The sequence below is a fragment of the Lactuca virosa genome, chromosome 7 (genome assembly GCF_052849685.1).
Source record: "Lactuca virosa cultivar CGN04683 chromosome 7, Lactuca_virosa_CGN04683_v6, whole genome shotgun sequence".
Classification (NCBI taxonomy): Eukaryota; Viridiplantae; Streptophyta; class Magnoliopsida; order Asterales; family Asteraceae; genus Lactuca; species Lactuca virosa.
Genome location: NC_136432.1, coordinates 94,314,141 through 94,333,239, shown reverse-complemented (window position 1 = coordinate 94,333,239; position 19,099 = coordinate 94,314,141).

The following is a 19,099-nucleotide window of genomic DNA, read 5'->3' as shown; positions in this document are numbered from 1 at the left end:
GCATGCTCGGAGCTCTACGACCTCAGCTCGAGCTGCAGCTAGCTCTCACTGCTGGGCTTCGTAGTCTCTCAAAATCCTCCCATGAGCAACCTCGAGATTGCGAATACGGTTTGTGTTGGCATCCAAGTCTGCCTCGAGTTCCACAGTTCGATGGATGGCCGCTACATTCATTTCGACATTGCGGGCCACTCGGCGGACCATAATTGGAAGGGCTCTATCTGCGGAGCCTCCTCCGTCCACATTGTAGAAGCAGCGATCCCCATTATACGGGCGGGGTTGGCCTTGCTCGTGACTCTACCTATCCAGGCTTCCGACCCACATAGGCGTTGGGCCTTCGAGTACAAGCTGAGGGTTGGGATTTGGTATTGGGACCACCGGGGTAAGTTCTCGACTTCTGGTTCAGAGTCAGTATCTTCAGGAAATGGTTCGGCGAGGCCATCATCAAAAGGGATTTCATGGTTTCGTTCTGGCTCTGGTTCGATCCATCCATCATCTCCTTGGTTAGGAAAGTAAGGGTCGCCATGAAGATAGAATCCAGCCATGCTATCTATGTAGGTGATGGTAAAGGAATAGTTAATAGGTATCAGATCACATAATTGATTTTCGAAGAATTGATTCTTGGGTAAGATTCAGGCTTGGTTGTTATAGCACCCTAAAATCCTCCTATAGTATTTTAATCTTCATGTTTGGTTCTATAGCTTTTCTGGTATCTAGGTAAGTTTTAGGTTTGCTGCAACAACACAGTCACTCCCAAACACATGTTGGTCATGTCTCAAATGAATATAGTTGATCAGGCTATATTGATCCTAGACATGATTACATAACTATCCAGGTTTAACTGCAATGTTCAACATCCAAATACTTTTGTTTTGTTCTACTCATGATACTGTTTCTGCTACGTAGGTATACTTGTATACTTTATAAAAATACTTATATTTTGGAAAGTATACTTTTAGTTCAGAGCACTTTAGCCCCTTTAATGTTTATAGTTGTATACCATGTAAGGTTCGGTATACTTAGTTCACTATAAACAATAGCTCTGATACCAATCTGTCACACCCCGAAACCGAAGGCGGAAACGTTCCGGGGCGGAGGACGTCATGCGTAGTATCACAACAGTTGTATTATAGCAAGCATAGTAAACACAACCACACATTGAATACATACATGAAAAAGGTTTACATTGGTTGAATACATAGTTCTGTTCATATCAAAAGCAAAATAGAAGACGCGACTCTAACGCTTCCACCCCTCCGAGCTCCTGGAAGTACCTGTCTACTAATTCCCTGAGAATACAAGCAATTTTGAAGAATATCAGCATAAAGCTGGTGAGTTCATAAGCATTTTTGGATTGGAAACTAGTCACTGAATTTGTAAAGTTTATTCCTTTTCATTATAAGTAAATGTCGTTTGATATCGAAAACCTTCGTTAATGAGTTTAGAAATAGATATGCATGCTTCCCAAGAAAATCCAATATTTTCTAACATGTTCGTCGAATACTAAATAAAAAGTAAGTTTCGTAGAAAACTCTGGTTACCACCAGTAGATAAGTAGTTTTATTATTCAAATAAAACCAAGAATTAGATCGCTGGACTACCCTCCAGTAAGTAGATAGATAGTTTTAATAATTAAAATAAAACTATTGAAGAAGAAATCACGTAAACAAAGATTAGTTTTACATATTGTGAGTCGGATAACCATGCTAATTTGACCCGAGATCTTCTTGACGTTTCTTCAGACGTCGTACGATTACAAAATTTGTCACCACGGGCGTGCCCGCCCCACTATAGCTAACAGTGCAGGTGTGGGATTCTCAGTCCCGAATAGATCTATTCACAAATTTCACGCTCTCCCTCCAGGAGACTCTGGTTATACTTCTGGAAAGGATTTATTAGTACCCCGAAGGGCAAAACGAAGATTAATCTCATAATCCTGTATTAACTAGTTTACGTGTAGTTCAGTTATTCTCGAATTCGAAATCGTTGATAAACGATGTGGAGTATAATAATTATACAAAATAATTATCTAGTAAGATACTCTCGTTATTCGTATGGATAAACTAAATCAGTCATAGTTTATATATTTGACTTGCATGGAGTTTGATTCTGAAAAACCGGAAATGAAATCTCCAAGCTATACCTATTATAGTTTGATTGATAAGTTATGTTCATGTACTATTCGGAAAACTTATGCAATTATGTTTAGAAAACGTCCCTTATGCTCCGCATTTTACAAAAGGGATAAAATATCTAAATGTTTTAACATAAAACTATTGTAATTGCATTAGTTTTTAAGTTACAAAAACCTTTATGTTTGGCTTGTATTCCCCCCTGAAAACGTTATAAAAACTTATAAAAGCGTAGGGGTATGAACTCACCGTTTGACGTAGGGGTACGAATGCTGAGTGCTAACTGGTGTATCGTACGCAAGTGGATCCTATTAACATGTGATGACACATATACGTATTAGAATTTGAGTATTTCATGACTAAACATGACAGGAAAACCATCCTAAAGGCTTGGAAATGCTTGTCGGGACCCTAAATGACCAAACAAGGGAGGTGTACGGCCAAAAGAGTGGGTGTGCGGCCAGGATGTGTGTACGGTTGCACACAGGAGTGTGCGGCCGGACAGAGTGTGTGTGCGGCCGTACACAGGAGTGTGCGACCGTACACTCCTCGTTTGTGCCCGAAACGTCGATTTTTAGGTGTTCTAGTGCTGATTTCAAGTCCTATGAGCAAATGAAGGCCAACACTCTTCACTTTGGAGAGCTTTAAGGTGTGTGCGGCCACCTTATGAAGGTGTGCGGTCGTACACCTTCAAGTGATGAAGAACACGAAGAACATTATAAGTTTTAGGCTTTGATTCAAGAGTCTTACCAATAGAACAAGCTGGAGGATGAAGTAGTTCACGTTTTTTAGGCTTTTAGGGTGTTCTTGGATGAAATTTTTAGAGAGAGAAAGTAGTGAGAGAAAGTGGAGTGCAGCCAAAAGAAAGGAATGAGTGAAAGGGGTCTATATATATAGGGATGATTGTGCGGCTGGAGGGTGGGTGTGCGGCCGCACACCCATGTGTACGGCCGTACACACCTCCCAAGAGGGTGTATGGCCCGGTTTAGCCTCTAAACGACTTGTTAGCTCATTCATACTCTCGTTCCCAGCTGTACTTATGCATAGAACACTTAAATGAACCCTCAAACAGTGCCATATGTCAACAAAACATGTTTGACTTTGATTGAATTGACTAAGTGTGCGAGATAAAAGTTCCGGGTTGTCACAGTTCCTTGGCTTCAGAAAGCTTAGTACCTCAAGTGTTGCACCTCTAATGGAGTCACAAACACCACTAAGCAACTGGATGAAGAAGATAAGAAGAGAGGCACCCAAATTCGTCTAAGAACCCTTAGGAATCAGATCCACACGTTTTTGGGGCCATAGGGGTCCTTTATATACTTGTGTGGGCTGCTAAGGTTTCAGTCAAAACCCTAATGGACAGCTTAAACTCTAAGCAGCCCATGGAACCTTCTGGAATAAGGCCATGGACGAAAATATGATGGGCTCCCATCATAATTTCGTTCACCCCTTGTTCCTTTAGCATTCCCTAGCCCAATAACTCAACTATCCAACAATTGCAGTCTAGTACCCTATATTTAATTAATCTTTTTTAGCCACAAAATTATTTCTTAATTAATTCTTGACTAATATTAATTAAACAATATGATTTCTCCTTTAATATATTATTCTTATAATATATTAATAAATCATAATTAAACCTTTCTCTTTTTAATTCATCCTACAAATTGCTATGGTGAAGGCAACCCAAAAGGACCATGCTCACAATCGGGTCAAGTACATACCAAAATAGTTATGGACTTAGACAGTAATCCAACAATAGCCTCAATGGCTGAGGCTCCCAATGAGTCACCAACCGACTCCCACCAATCCCTGGCCCGATCTCTCAAACAAACTGCGACAATCCCTGAGCTACCCACACTTTCCGGTCATCAAACATTATCAGGTACTCACAGGGGCCCACTAGGGATATGAATTTCTTGTTTATGAAAATTAGAAAAAAAAACTTACCTGATAAAATGAAACAGTTTCTTCGTTTTGAAATTTATTACTAAATTTTTAGCTAAGTCTTGAATGCATATGTGATTATCTTCCATATAGGGTCTATGTCCAATATCAGACCATTCTCCAGACCGAAGCATTGGGGTGAAATCACTCTGCTTCTCCTTTACAACAACTGTATCCTCACAAATGCTCTCCATCCGATGAAAATTTGATAAGATTAATAAAATTAATAGTCACATTTATAGAGTTTCAAGATTGTAATAAATAAAAGTCTAAATAGCATCAAAATTTGGATAAAAATAAGAAAGCAATGGGCTCATTAGAAAATAATTGAAAGGGTAATATTGTAATAAAAAAAGAAAGTAGGATGCCACCACATCAAAATCAGCAGATGCACCAATGGGTGCTGACAATGCCTCTTGAATTTGTTTCATGTTCTCAGTTTGCTCATTTATCTCATCCATTGTCTTGTCAACATCATCAATGTTCTTGTTCACGTGAAAAGTATTACCAAGGTATTTACGTCTTTTTCACACACATACACGACATCAAGACAAAGATTCCATGACATGACTGACATCAAGACAAAGACACAGTACAATCTATCATGTCTTGTACTATCAGTGGGACATGACAAGCTTTCTAGGGCTATTATTCAGGAGGGCATTCATGTCTTTTCGCACAAACGTATGTGTATATAATGTGAAATAATGAATGAGAAGTGAAACTAAAATTAAAACTATAACATATCAAGTATTCTGGTTTGACTTTGGCCATGCATGTATTCTGGCCAACCAATGGAATAAGCTTGAATAACCTGTCGGTTTTTTGGCATGTTGTCTAACCTGATATATTCAACTCGAGTGTATCTAGTTAGCCTTTACATTATTGAAAACTTAATTTAATCATATCGCATATATACTTACTATGTTTACATCAATTCATCATATTTAGTTGGTTGATAATGGTTGTAGGAAGAATATTGCATTTTCTTGAGCATTGGAATTCCATGCACTATCACTGAAAGAGTTAAAGTGTTAAGAAGATTAAATGTCATGCTTAGAATGTACTAATTTTCTTTGTTTTTTTCTCACATGTCTGAAACAGACTTTATAGCAGAAATTGTTGATATAGTTAACCGTAAACTAAATATGAAACTAGTTAGTACTATGCTTCATCTAATGGGAATGGACACTCGAGCTATAGGTATCAATAACTGGTTGAAAAATGAGTAGTCGGATTCTAATGTTTTATCAATTTGTGGCATGGGAGGCAATGGCAAGACGACACTTCCCAATTCATTTATACCTCAAACAAGAAAATTTTGGAAGCAACAGTTACCTTTAAGAGACCGGGGTATGTGATTGGTTAAAGTTAGTATGACAATATTCGTTTCTTTGTCAGGGTATGTGATTTCTGCTTAGATTGAGTTTTGATTGCAGTATTGGAAGGTAGTCGTTTGTATGAGACGACTTCTCAGTCCTAATTGGGGTTCAGAAAGAATTGACTGAGTCATCTGGTGTGGCTAAAGAAGTAGTAAGGAATGATTTCGATGACGAAATCTAATTTAAATGGGGGAGAGTTGTAACACCCGTTTTCCAGAATGGATCAGTTTAAAGCATAATGAGTCAACAGCTTGGTTTTTGAGATAAGTTGGGCGTCACGACGTGACCGTAGAGAGGTCACAACGTGAAAAGCAAAAGTGAAGAATGCGTATCCGGACCATGCTCACGACGTGACACATAGGGTGTCATGACGTGAGGAAGGTTGCAGGCCAATCTCATAATCTTTTAGGGTTTCCTTCATATTTAAACCTCATTAGCTTGATTTAGGGTTCCTCATCAGCCTCCATCATCCTCAAATATAAAAAAAACCTAACCCTAATCCCTTTGGGTTGTTCTTAGCCTTTTGGTGCATTTTTGGTAGCTTGAAGAAGGAGAAGAAAGTGTTATAATAGTGGATCTAGCAAGGAAACTTCATCATCTGTCACAACTAGAAATTTTTCTAGGAAATTCCACTCTCATATAACCATTCAACTAGTATAATAACTGGTACTCTTATTGGGTTGGAAACCCTAGAAATCCCGGCTCAAGTTCATTATGAACTAGGATTCTCTTATTGGGTCTAATGGACCAATAAATCTCCAACTTCACCATCTTGGGCCTAGGAACCCTAATTGGGCTCTAAATGGACCACATTCAGCATTTTGGGCCATGTGGACCTAAAAGGGCTCTTTTGTCCCAAATGGGTCTTGTTGGGCCATAAATGTTTCCATTAGTCCTAATGGGCCGAAAAATATCAATTGGGCTTCATAAATTCGAGTTAAGCCAAGGAAGCCCAAACCATTTCCACTTCATTCTCTTTAGCCCATTCTTGGCCCATATAGTTACTTACAAAAAAAAGGGAAAAAGAGGGATTATCCTCCCTTGACACCTCATTGTTGCATGGTGGATTTCCATGCAACATCGCCTCAAATATCTCTCCTCTCCCCCCCCCCCCCTTTCTTCTACTCACAGCCAAGACACCCACCACCCATCTCCATTTCTCATTTCAAGCTACTTCAAAACACTCTCTAGAACTCCTCCTTCCATCAAAATTTCGAGATTTGTGGGTGCTTTCAAGAGCATTTTCACCAAAATCATCATCCTTGGTAAGTCTTTGCTTAGATCCATGATTTAACTTCTTGATCTCTTCAAAAATCTCCTCTTACACCCATATTTTTATGGATCATGTTCTTAGAACCATCTAAGTTCAAGATCTACTCAAGAAAGCTTGCTAGGATCAAAAATCTTCTTCCACTTCTTCATCAAAACCGATCCATCACCCCAATGTGAATTCATACCCCCTATTTTCTATTTTTACTTGGTTTTGGGGGAGAATACAAGTTGCTTTATGTAGATCTATGTGTGTATGCACGAATATGTGTGTTTTTCATGACTTATTTGGTGATTATGTGCTATTTACTTCATAAATCTAAACATATGTTAAGAATATTAAGTTTATCACTTGGATCTACATGAAAACCTTGAGAAAAGTATGTGTTATAACATATAATACATGTAAACTAGTAGATATGAGATTTATACACTTAAAATAGTAAAAATGAGTGTTGTGTTCAAAGATCTATAAACTAAACTCAAAAATCAGCCCTTCACAGAAAAGTTTTGGTCCAATCTCGAACTGTTTTGACCATCTTAATGATAATATTTTTCAAAACTGTTTTACATGCAAAAAGTTCAAGTTTATACCTTTAAAATGACTACTCTCACGTTTTCATACGATTTTTCTACATTTTTTGGTAAATAGTAAAAATGAGTGTTGTGTTCAAAGATATATAAACTAAACTAAAAAATCAGCCCTTCATAGAAAAGTTTTGGTCCAATCTCGAACTGTTTTGACCATCTTAGTGATAATATTTTTCAAAACAGTTTTACATGCAAAAATTTCAAGCTTATACCTTTAAAATGATTACTCTCACGTTTTCATACGATTTTTCTACAATTTTTGGTGAATTGTACAAAACTGCCTATCAGATTTGAAATAATTTCGGACCAGCCTGTGAAGGTGAGAAATTTCACACTTTTTAGAAGCCATTAAAAATTATGAGAAAAATTGTGACCAAATTAGACAAAATTACCAAACTTCCAGAATTTACGGATCCAAATTTCGACTTACGATGATTTTTCTACAAATTTTCCAACAACTAGGTCAGAAAAGCCCAAAACCAGAAAAATGTGTGTTTTCACAAAAATCAAGCCAAAAATGATATTTTTGACAAAAATGGGTTTAAAATGTTATTTTTACCACAAACTAGTCATAAACACAAGTTTTGAAGAAAATGGAGACTAAAGTGTTATTCTTACAAAAATTGGGCCTTCATCGTAAATTTTTGGCTTATTGGGCCAAGAACGCCATTTTTACAAAAAGTGGGCTTTTATGCTATTTTAGTGAATACTTGAACCAAAACCAATAATAAACTAACAAACAGATTAATTTTGATCATTTCTAGGCTATTGGGCCTTAGTAGTCCATTTATATGCTTGATAGGTTTTGTATACTATTTGCGTGCTATTTGGGCCTATAAATACCTTACATGTGAAATGAGCCTTAGTTGTCCTTTTACGTATATTTTGGGCCCATGTTATATAATCGCATTCATATTAGATTTTGAAATGACTCACATGTTTAGCAATGCCCTAGTGGCTCACTTACATGGTTCGTTGGGCCTAGAATGAGTTTTATACGTTTATATTCGCGTAAATTTGATTAAGGATCTAATGAGTTTTTGTCGGTCGACACCTATTAAGTGTACGATTGTAGTCTGTAGTTATAATCAGAGTCTCTTTGAGGGAGAGCGGAGTTTTGTTTATAGATCTATACGGGGATGACACCACACACCTAAGCTGTTCGCTACAGTTAGACTACTTCGGTCTAGGGTGACTATAACCTTATTCTAGTTTTCATTCGGCGTTCACAAACGCCAATACGGGTGAAATTATCATTATTTAGTATGGTTATAACGGCTCACTTAGCGGAATTAACGTTATGAAGTTTGTGGAAGACTATTTTCTTTTATGTTAGATTACTAGGAAACTTATTCACACCGGTACCCCACCTCGGTGTTGGTACGACAACATTATCTATTTTCTTTTATGATTGGATTACTCGATAACTTACTCACACTGGTACCCCACCTCGGTGTTGGTACGACATCATTAACTATTCTTCTTTTGCAGGCAACATCGGGTTGTCCGGGGACATTCTATATACATTCTCTTCAATCACTTTTGACATTGTATTAAACAATAACACACATGCATTAATACAAGATCAGACATAAACATACCAAACTATTTTAAGAAAATACAAGATTTTCTTGTGATTACAAACTTATACAAATCATTTTCTCAAATATACTTATGAAATCACCAACATTATATATGTTGACGTTTTCAAAATAACTTGTATCCTCAGGGACTCGTTAAGTTGAAGAATCAACAAGAATAGAGGATTTTGTTTTGTGTACTGTCAAACATCATACATTGAATGTTTTGGTTATGCAATTTAAAAGATTGTACTTGATGTAAACAATGGCAGTTGTATTATATTATGCATGGTAATGATGATGTTATGTTTCATTTTTATTCACTGTAATGATATTTCAAGATGAAGTCACGCACAAGCCCCCGTACGTTTCCGCCGTCTGGTTCGGGAGTGTGACAGATTGGTATCAGAGCATTGCTTATAGTGAACTGGCATATCTAACCATACAAGATATGCAACTATAAATACAATGGGACTAAACTACTCTGAACATAATAATTAAAATACATACCTATGTGTGCATTTTAGAGTAATAACACAACAAGAACAATAAAAGTCTTTGGAGGATTTGAACATCGCTATTAAACCCGGGCAGTTATGTAATCGTATTGGGGGTGAATGTAGCCTGATCAACTACATTCATTCAAAATACGACCAACATGTGTTCGGGAGTAATTATGATGGACAATGAATCAAAAACTTACCATTTAATTATCCAAAGAGCTTATAGAATCAAACCTAAACTAAATTTAAATACTATAGGAGTATTTAGTGTGCTATTTGTTTCTAGTAATTATACCCCTTCGTGCAATACACTATAGACGGGCATCATTAGCCAGGAGACCCCTATTTCCCTAGTCAGGGGAATGCAGGGTGGCTTGACCCAGAAGAAGACTCAAAGGAAGAACCAGAGGAGGAACATGAAGTAGAACTTACAGATGAACCCGCCGAGCCAGTAGTGGACCTCGAAGAGGAAGAGCTCGAGGGCGATGATGATGATAACTCGGATGCAGAATCCGATGTCATCAATCCTCCATACAGAGCCAGAGTACCGGCTTATCGTATGGGCCCCGATGGCCCCACGCCCCATGGGCACACGATATTTGGAGATGGAGTCACCAGCATGGGATACGACCACATTACGGTAGGAACCAAGGTCTCTTCGATCTTAGTCATAGAGGACCAGCTGATCGGGCCCTCCCAGTCATGGTCCGGCGCACTCGAGACATTGGCAACCAGACTCAGGACACCCCAAATCAAACGGACCAAATGCGGTTGCTATTGAGAGAGATGAGAGACAAACATAGGAAGTGAATGGAGACTCCCGAGCAAGACAGTTAGTTTGGGAGGTACGACTACGAGATACCGAGCGACAAGTAGCTCGTCGCCGAGGTGCATCCACTTTATCAGAACCACCACCAGACACTTTCCGCCACGATTAGGATCAGCCTTTTCTTTTCCCGCCTACTATCCGATATGACTCTCTTTCGTGTACTAAGATGGTACTTACCAATGAAACAATTATGTGCTATATTTATTTCATGTTATAGCATAAATTCAATTATATGAACAACCGAACCCTCGAAACCGCTAGATACTTAAGGATCTCGAAACCAAAACAACTTGTATACTCTAAGGATAGACGTAACGATCGTGCCAAATCTGCGATTACCTACTTCCTTAAATACATCATAGGGATGTAGATGGAAACAATGAGAATCATACGACAATACGCGAAATTTATAGAGTACAACCAGGAATGACGATCATTACTTACGATCTGGCTTATCAACATGTAGCAGAAAATGTCATCCCACAGAAATAACAAGCATACCCGCGAGACACCGGTCCTGCAGATGGACTCTGCTACATTCCAAGCTGCTGTAACAGCGGCAGTAACCGCTGCTATGGCACAACTCAACGCAAACAACACCAATAGAGGTGAAAATAACATCGACAACTCCAGTCGTAGGAACGAGCACGGAAACCAACAAGTGACAGCTTATCAAGGCACTCCAAACCCGAAGCTTAAGAACAGGAAGCGGAAGTCTGGAAGTAAGAGAAAGGGATAGCCCACTCAAGGGTTCTCGAAGAAGCAACATGTTGTTGTTGTCCATGCGACCATGACCCCTACTACATCAACACCAGCGAGAGCATATGCTGGAATTCTTCCAAAATGCAACCAGTGCAATTTCCATCATAAGGGAGCCTGTCGGGAGCCGCATTGTAAGAAATGCAACCGAAAGAGTCACACCACCAAATACTGTAGAACTTATCCACGACAGAATCGTCGGCCAAACAAAAACAACAACAATCGCAACAACCCTAACAACAACACCAATGATGAGACCAGTCACACCTGCTATGGGTGTGGAGGAACCGGTCACTTCAGGCGCAATTGCCCCAAGACTAACAATCAAGGAGCAGAAGGATCAGGAAATGTCCTGACCTTGGGTCAAGGCGAAGCAGTCCAAGACCCGAAAGTTGTTACTGGTACGTTCCCACTTAACAACTATTTTTCTTGCATCTTACTCGAGACTGGAGCTGAGCGAAGCTTCGTTAATAACAAATTTGAGCACTTACTAAAACAACAACCCCAGAAGCTAAACGAAGCCTTCACGGTGGAGATGGATAATGGGAAAAACCGAATTAACCTAGGATATTTATGTAGGGTATACCTTAACACTAAACAACCATTCATTTCAAATAAATTTAATGCCAATAAATATTAAGAGTTTTGATGTGATAATCGGCATGGTTGGGTTAAGCCCCCACCGTGCTGATACTATGTGTCGCGAAAAGGCCGTTTGCCTTCACCTCCCCAATCACCAAACTCTAATAATCTATGGTGATAAACCTGGCGCCAATCCTCGTCTTAACTCGTGCATTAAGGCACATAAGTGCCTGTACAAGAAGAACTACGTTTTCCTCGCTCACGTTGTGGAAAGGGCCAAGGAAGAAATAAGCATACAAGGTATTCCAGTAGCATGCGATTTTCTGGATGTATTTCCCGAAGAACTTCCAGGAATACCCCAGAGAGACAGGTCGAATTTCGAATCGACCTCATACCGGGAACCACATAAATTTCCAATTCATCCTACAGGGTAGCTCCCGCCGACATTCAGGAGTTATCCAGTCCATTGAGAGAATTGTTGCGCAAAGGATTCATCGGACCAAGCTTCTTACCCTGGGGAGGTCTAGTCTTGTTCGTCGAGAAGATGGATCCTTCAGAATGTGCAGCGATTTTAGGGAATTGAATAAGCTCACTATCAAAAACCGATACCCACTTCATCGGATTGACGTCCTATTTGACCAGCTTTAAGGAGCTAGTTACTTCTCCAAATAGAGCTAATATTCATATATCATCAGCTCCAAGTCCGAGAAGAGGACATTCCAAAAACTACCTTTCGAACTCGATACGGCCAATTCAAATTTGTTGTGATACCCTTCGGTCTAACGAATTCTCCCACGGTATTCATTAACCCTATGAACCGAGTTTTCCCAACCATTCCTAGTCAGCCTTTTCATTATTTTCATCAATAACATACTCGTCTGCTCACGAAGCAAGAACAAAACACTGTCAACACCTACGACCGGCCTTGGAAAGTATCAAATCCGGAGAATATCGCGGAGAAAGCATTGCGTGGATCGAGATAACAGAATTACTTAAAGATTTTGACAGTCACTTCGGAAGGCTATAGGAATACAGCTAGTTATGAGCATTGCTTACCACCCTCAAACCAATAGCCAAAGCGAACGGACCATTGAACCACTCGAAGTCATGCTCCAAGTCTGGGTGTTTGAATTCAACAAGTTAGGGGATACCCAGTTGCCCTTGATTGAATTTTCATACCAGAACATCTATCACACGAGCATCAATGTTGCCCCTTTCGAGGCTTTTTATGGTCATAAATGTAGATCACTCGCCAGTACTCTCAGGGGAGCAGAAACCATTCACGAAACGACAGAGAAGATTGTCCAAAATCAGAACTCGACTTCAAGCATCACGAGACAGACAGAAGAGTTATGCTGACAAACGACGAAAACCTCTGGGATTCCAAGTCGGAGGTCGGGTACTATTGGAAGTCTTTCCCTGGAAAGGAATGATCCGCTTTGGGAAACAGGGAAAAATTGAACCCATGACACATCGGACCATTCGAGATTCTTGCCCGAATTGGTCCAGTAGCTTATAAGCTGCAGCTACTTTCGGAGCTCAGCAACGTACACCCCGTGTTCCACGCCCCAAGTTTGAAAAAGTGCCTATCAGTCAAAACTCTTATCATTCCTTTAGAAGAGATCGAAGTAAACGAGAATCTCCTGTTCACCGAAGAACCAGTCAAAATCATAGATAGAGAAGTGAAGAGTACGAAGCAAAGTCGTATTCCAATTGTGAAGGTTCGATGGAACACAAAGCGTGGACCAGAATTCACATGGGAACGCGAAGATCAGATGAAGCAGAAGTACCCTCACCTATTCCCTCGTTCATGATCCTACCTTTCGAAAGAATTTCGGGACGAAATTCCCTCTAACGGGGGGATGATGTCACAACTAGCATTTTTGCTAGGAAATTCCACTATCATATAATCATTCAACTAGTATAATAAATGGTACTCTAAGTGAATACTATATTATATTCTCGTTCAAATACATCTCATATGTTCAAATAAGGGTTGGAAACCCTAGAAATCCCGACTCAAGTTCATTATGGACTAGGATTCTCTTATTAGGTCTAATGGACCATTAAATCTCGAACTTCACCATCTTGGGCCTAGGAACCCTAATTGGGCTCTAAATGGACCACATTCATAAAACTTTAGCATTTTGGGCCATGTGGACGTAAAAGGGCTCTTTTATCCCAAATGGGTCTTGTTGGGCCATAAATGTTTCCATTAGTCCCAATGGGCCGAAAAATATCAATTGGGCTTCATAAATTCGAGCTAAGCCAAGGAAGCCCAAACCACTTCCTCTTCATTCTCTTTAGCCCATTCTTGGCCCATATAGTTACTTACACAAAAAAAGGGAAAAAGAGGGATTATCCTCCCTTGACACCTCATTGTTGCATGGTGGATTTCCATGCAACATCACCTCAAATATCTCTCCTCTCCCCCCTTCTTCTACTCACGGCCAAGACACCCACCACCCATCTCCATTTCTCATTTCAAGCTACTTCAAAACACTCTCTAGAACTCCTCCTTCTTCCATCAAAATTTCGAGATTTGTGGGTGCTTTCAAGAGGATTCTTCACCAAAATCATCATCCTTGGTAAGTCTTTGCTTAGATCCATGATTTAACTTCTTGATCTCTTCAAAAATCTCCTCTTACACCCATATTTTTATGGATCATGTTCTTAGAACCATCTAAGTTCAAGATCTACTTAAGAAAGCTTGCTAGGACCAAAAGTCTTCTTCCACTTCTTCATCAAAACCGGTCCATCACCCCAAGGTGAGTTCATACCCCCTATTTTCGATTTTAATTGGTTTTGGGGGAGAATACAAGTTTCTTTATGTAGATCTATGTGTGTATGCATGAATATGTGTGTTTTTCATGACTTATTTGGTGATTATGTGCTATTTACTTCATAAATCTAAAAATATGTTAAGAATATTAAGTTTATCACTTGGATCTACATGAAAACCTTGAGAAACGTATGTGTTATCACATATAATACATGTAAACTAGTAGATATGGGATTTATACACTTAAAATAGTAAAAAATGACTGTTGTGTTCAAAGATCTATAAACTAAACTCAAAAATCAGCCCTTCACAGAAAAGTTTTGGTCCAATCTCGAACTGTTTTGACCATCTTAATGATAATAGTTTTCAAAACTGTTTTACATGCAAAACGTTCAAGTTTATACCTTTAAAATGACTACTCTCACGTTTTCATACGATTTTTATACAATTTTTGGTGAATTTTAAAAAACTGCCTATCAGATTTGAAATAATTTCGGACCAGCCTGTGAAGGTGAGTAATTTCACACTTGTTATAAGCCATTAAAAATTATGAGAAAAATTGTGAACAAAGTAGACAAAATTTCCAAACTTCCAGAATTTACGGATTCAAATTTCGGTTTCGATGATTTTTCTACAAATTTTCCAACAACTAGGTCAGAAAAGCCCAAAACCAGAAAAATGTGTGTTTTCACAAAAATCAAGCCAAAAATGATATTTTTGACAAAAATGGGTTTAAAATGTTATTTTTACCACAAACTAGTCATAAACACAAGTTTTGAACAAAATGGAGACTAAACTGTTATTCTTACAAAAATTGGGCCTTAATTGTAAAATGAACGTCATTTTTACAAAAAGTGGGCTTTTATGCTATTCTAGTGAATACTTGAACCAAAACCAATAATAAACTGACAAACGGATTAATTTTGATCATTTCTAGGTTATTGGGCCTTAGTTGCCCATTTATATGTTTGATAGGTTTTGTATACTATTTGTGTGCTATTTGGGCCTATAAATACCTTACATGTGAAATGGGCCTTAGTTGTCCTTTTACATATATTTTGGGCCCATGTTATATAATCTCATTCATATTAGGTTTTGAAATGACTCACATGTTTAGCGATGCCCTAGTGGCTCACTTACATGGTTCGTTGGGCCTAGAATGAGTTTTATACGTTTATATTCGCGTAAATTCGATTAAGGATCTAGTGAGTTTTTGTCGGTTGACACCTGTTAAGTGGACGATTGTAGTCTGTAGTTATAATCAGAGTCTCTTTGAGGGAGAGCGGAGTTTTGTGTATAGATCTATACGGGGATGACACCCCACACCTAAGCTGTTCGCTACAGTTAGACTACTTCGGTCTAGGGTGACTATAACCTTATTCTAGTTTTCATTCGGCGTTCACAAACGCCAAGATAGGTGAAATTATCATTATTTAGTATGGTTATAACGGCTCACTTAGAGGAATTAACGTTATGAAGTTTGCGGAAGACTATTTTCTTTTATGTTAGATTACTAGGAAACTTACTCATACTGGTACCCCACCTCGGTGTTGGTACGGCAACATTATTTATTTTCTTTTATGATTGGATTACTCGGTAACTTACTCACACTGGTACCCCACCTCGGTGTTGGTACGACAACATTACATATTCTTCTTTTATGGGCAACATCGGGTTGTCCGGGGACATTCTATATACATTCTCTTCAATCACTTTTGACATTGTATTAAACAATAACACACATGCATTAATACAAGAATATAGGATTTTGTTTTGTGTACTGTCAAACATCATACATTGAATGTTTTGGTCATGTAATTTAAAAGATTGTACTTGATGTAAACAATGGTAGTTGTATTATATTATGCATGGTAATGATGATGTTATGTTTCATTTATATTCACTGTAATGATATTTCAAGATGAAGTCACGCACAAGCCCCCGGACGTTTCCGACGTCTGGTTCGGGGGTGTGACATCATCTCCATCTTTTCGTCATTCTGGACCTTGGTAAGTATCCAAGATCCAAAATTTATTGCTTAATGTTGCTAGATCCAAGTTTCTTTTCCCATGTTCTTCATGTTTGAGCAAGCTTGAAAGGAAAAAGTTCATAACTTTGGCAATTTTATGAATTCTAAGGGTCCCTTGAGTATCATAAGGTTTAGATCTAGAAGTTGGTTGTGTATTGGGTCCATGCATGTGGGTTTTGGTGTTATCTCTTTAGTTTTGACCTAGAATGGATATAGGACATGAATGAGGCATGTATTTCTATAAAGTAATCATGTTTATGGATGTTTTGAGTCCCTTTTAGCTTTTGGAAAAGTTGGGGTTAGAGGCTTAATGGATTGACTCAAATCTGTAGGATGTTGCTTCAGACTACAGTCACGACGTGACACTGAGGGTGTCTGTAACACCCAAAATCAGAAAGACCAAGAACAGAAAGGAAAAGCTCTAAGTCATGAGTCAACTCGTCGAGTCCAAGGAGGAACTCGGCGAGCCGGAGCGGGATCCGGGGTATAGAGTAAGTGACCGACTCGGCGAGTCGTCGAGTGGACTCGACGAGTCTGGTCTGGGCGAGAAAAACCCTAATCCCAGGGGCTGTGCCCTATATAAAGAACATTATAAACCCCCCCCCCCCCCCCTTAGCCTCTTTACTACCCTTTTGAGATCCAGAAACCCTAGAATCGAGTGTGCCTCCATTAATAGAGAGAATAGAGCTTTGGAAGAGAAAATCTTGGGAAGGAGCTTGAAGATCAAGAGGCTTGCTGCAAAGGAGTGGTGTAGATCCGGAATCTATTTCAGTTGGAGCTTGCATTGGAGGTAATAATCTGTTGCTTGGGCTCTTTTGCATCTAGATCTATTATCATTTGAGATTTGGGGCATTTTTGGTATGATTGAGAGCTATTCCGAGTTAGAGGCTTAGATCTGAGGTTGCTACTTCAGATCTATGCTTGTGATGGTCCAAAATGTCATAAAGTTTATGTTTAAGAGTTGTTGGTGAAGCCCTTTAGTCCTTAAACCTAGCCATAGTATGTTTTGGGCCTATATCTCCTTGGTTTCACGTAAAGTTTGCAACTTTATGTGAGGGTTAGGCTGTAGAAGAGTGGATCTATGGATTGGAGCCCCTGCATGGCTCGAAAAGCCACTGTATGGATTGAGAACTGGAGAGACTCGACGAGTCACATGGGTGTACTCGACGAGTTGTATGAATATGTGCATGAACTCGGCGAGTTGGAAGAACAACTCGACGAGTCTGTTGAAGATTGCCTAGGACTCGGCGAGTCTGTTCTTGGACTCGACGAGTCAGGTCGCAGAACCCCCAACCTCTTCTGGTTAAGATGCAGAACGGTGAGTTGAGTGGTGACTCAGTGAGTTGGACAAGATGGGCTTCAGAGATCGTTGAACTCGACAAGTCCTGGGGTGACTCGGCGAGTTGGGTCGTATTTGAGAGCTTCTGAGTTTAAGGACTCGACGAGTCTTCGGGTTGACTCGACGAGTCGAGTCAACTGGAAGGTTGACTTTGACCAGGACTTTGACCAGAGTTGACTTAGTTTGACTTCTAGAGTTCAGTTTGGAACTAAGTGTTGTATTGATAATAGTAGCTCGGGGAGCTAGTGGAGCAGCGGTTCAGAGAGTTGACGGACAGCAGCCCGAGGGTTATCAGCATGTTCAGCAGTGCAGGTGAGTTTCCCTTTGCGTGGATGGGTCTACGGCCACAATGCCGGCCCATGTAGTTATGAGTAGGAAGACCCGGGGGTTAGCCCTAGGCACTGTTTGCTAGTATGATATTCAGGACCAAGGTCCAATATCGGGCGGGTGCCTAAGGAATGGTTTGCATGATAGAGTATACTTGTTGTCTGTGTGATACATGTATGTGCCTGGTTGGGAGGTGAGTGTGGGCGAGGTCCCGTATCTCACCAATAGCAGAGTATGGACGGTGTTCCATATCTCATTAGCAGCAGAGCAGGGGCGAGGCCCAAGTTAGGAAAAGAGTGAGTGTGGGCTGGGCCCGTATCTCACTATCAGGAGGAGTGTGGACGGGGTTCCACGACTCATCAGTAGCAGGACAAGGGCGAGGCCCAAGATAGGCGAGGCCTTAGAACAGGATTCAGTAGTATATATTTAGTTATGTGTTGTGGTATGTTATGTGTTAGTATATGTTAGCGGGCGGGCCCAGGGACAGGCAGGGCCTAAGAGAAACATATATGTATCCGAGCGGGGCTCGAAGCCAGGCGGGGCCTGGAGCGGCGGGGCCGTTGAAGCGGGCGAGGCCCGAGGTAGTGGGCGAGGCCCAAAGTAGCGGGCGTGGCCCAGTATTTGCAGTATGTGATTATGCAGGGTATGTGGTAGGTTGGGGAACTCACTAAGCTTCGTGTTTACGGTTTTCAGTTTTGGTTTCAGGTACTTCCGGTAGCGGAGGGAAGAGCTCGGGGTGATCGCATGGCACACACCATTGATTAGACAGCCTGGGATGTTTTACTCTGATGAAATGAACAAGTGTTTTGAAAAGATACCCTGATTTGTTATATAACTCTCTTAGTATGTTTGAAATGAGTTAATACTATGGTTTAGTTATGATTTAAAAATGAAATTTCCGGACCATATTTTTGGGATGTTACAAGTTGGTATCAGAGCCTTGGTTTGAGGGATTCGGGCACGCTCTCGGGTGTGCTTGGACTCAAACTGAGGGATTGGTATGGAAATTTTCAAAAGGAAAATCATTTTTGGAAAAAAGAGCTTTGAGAAA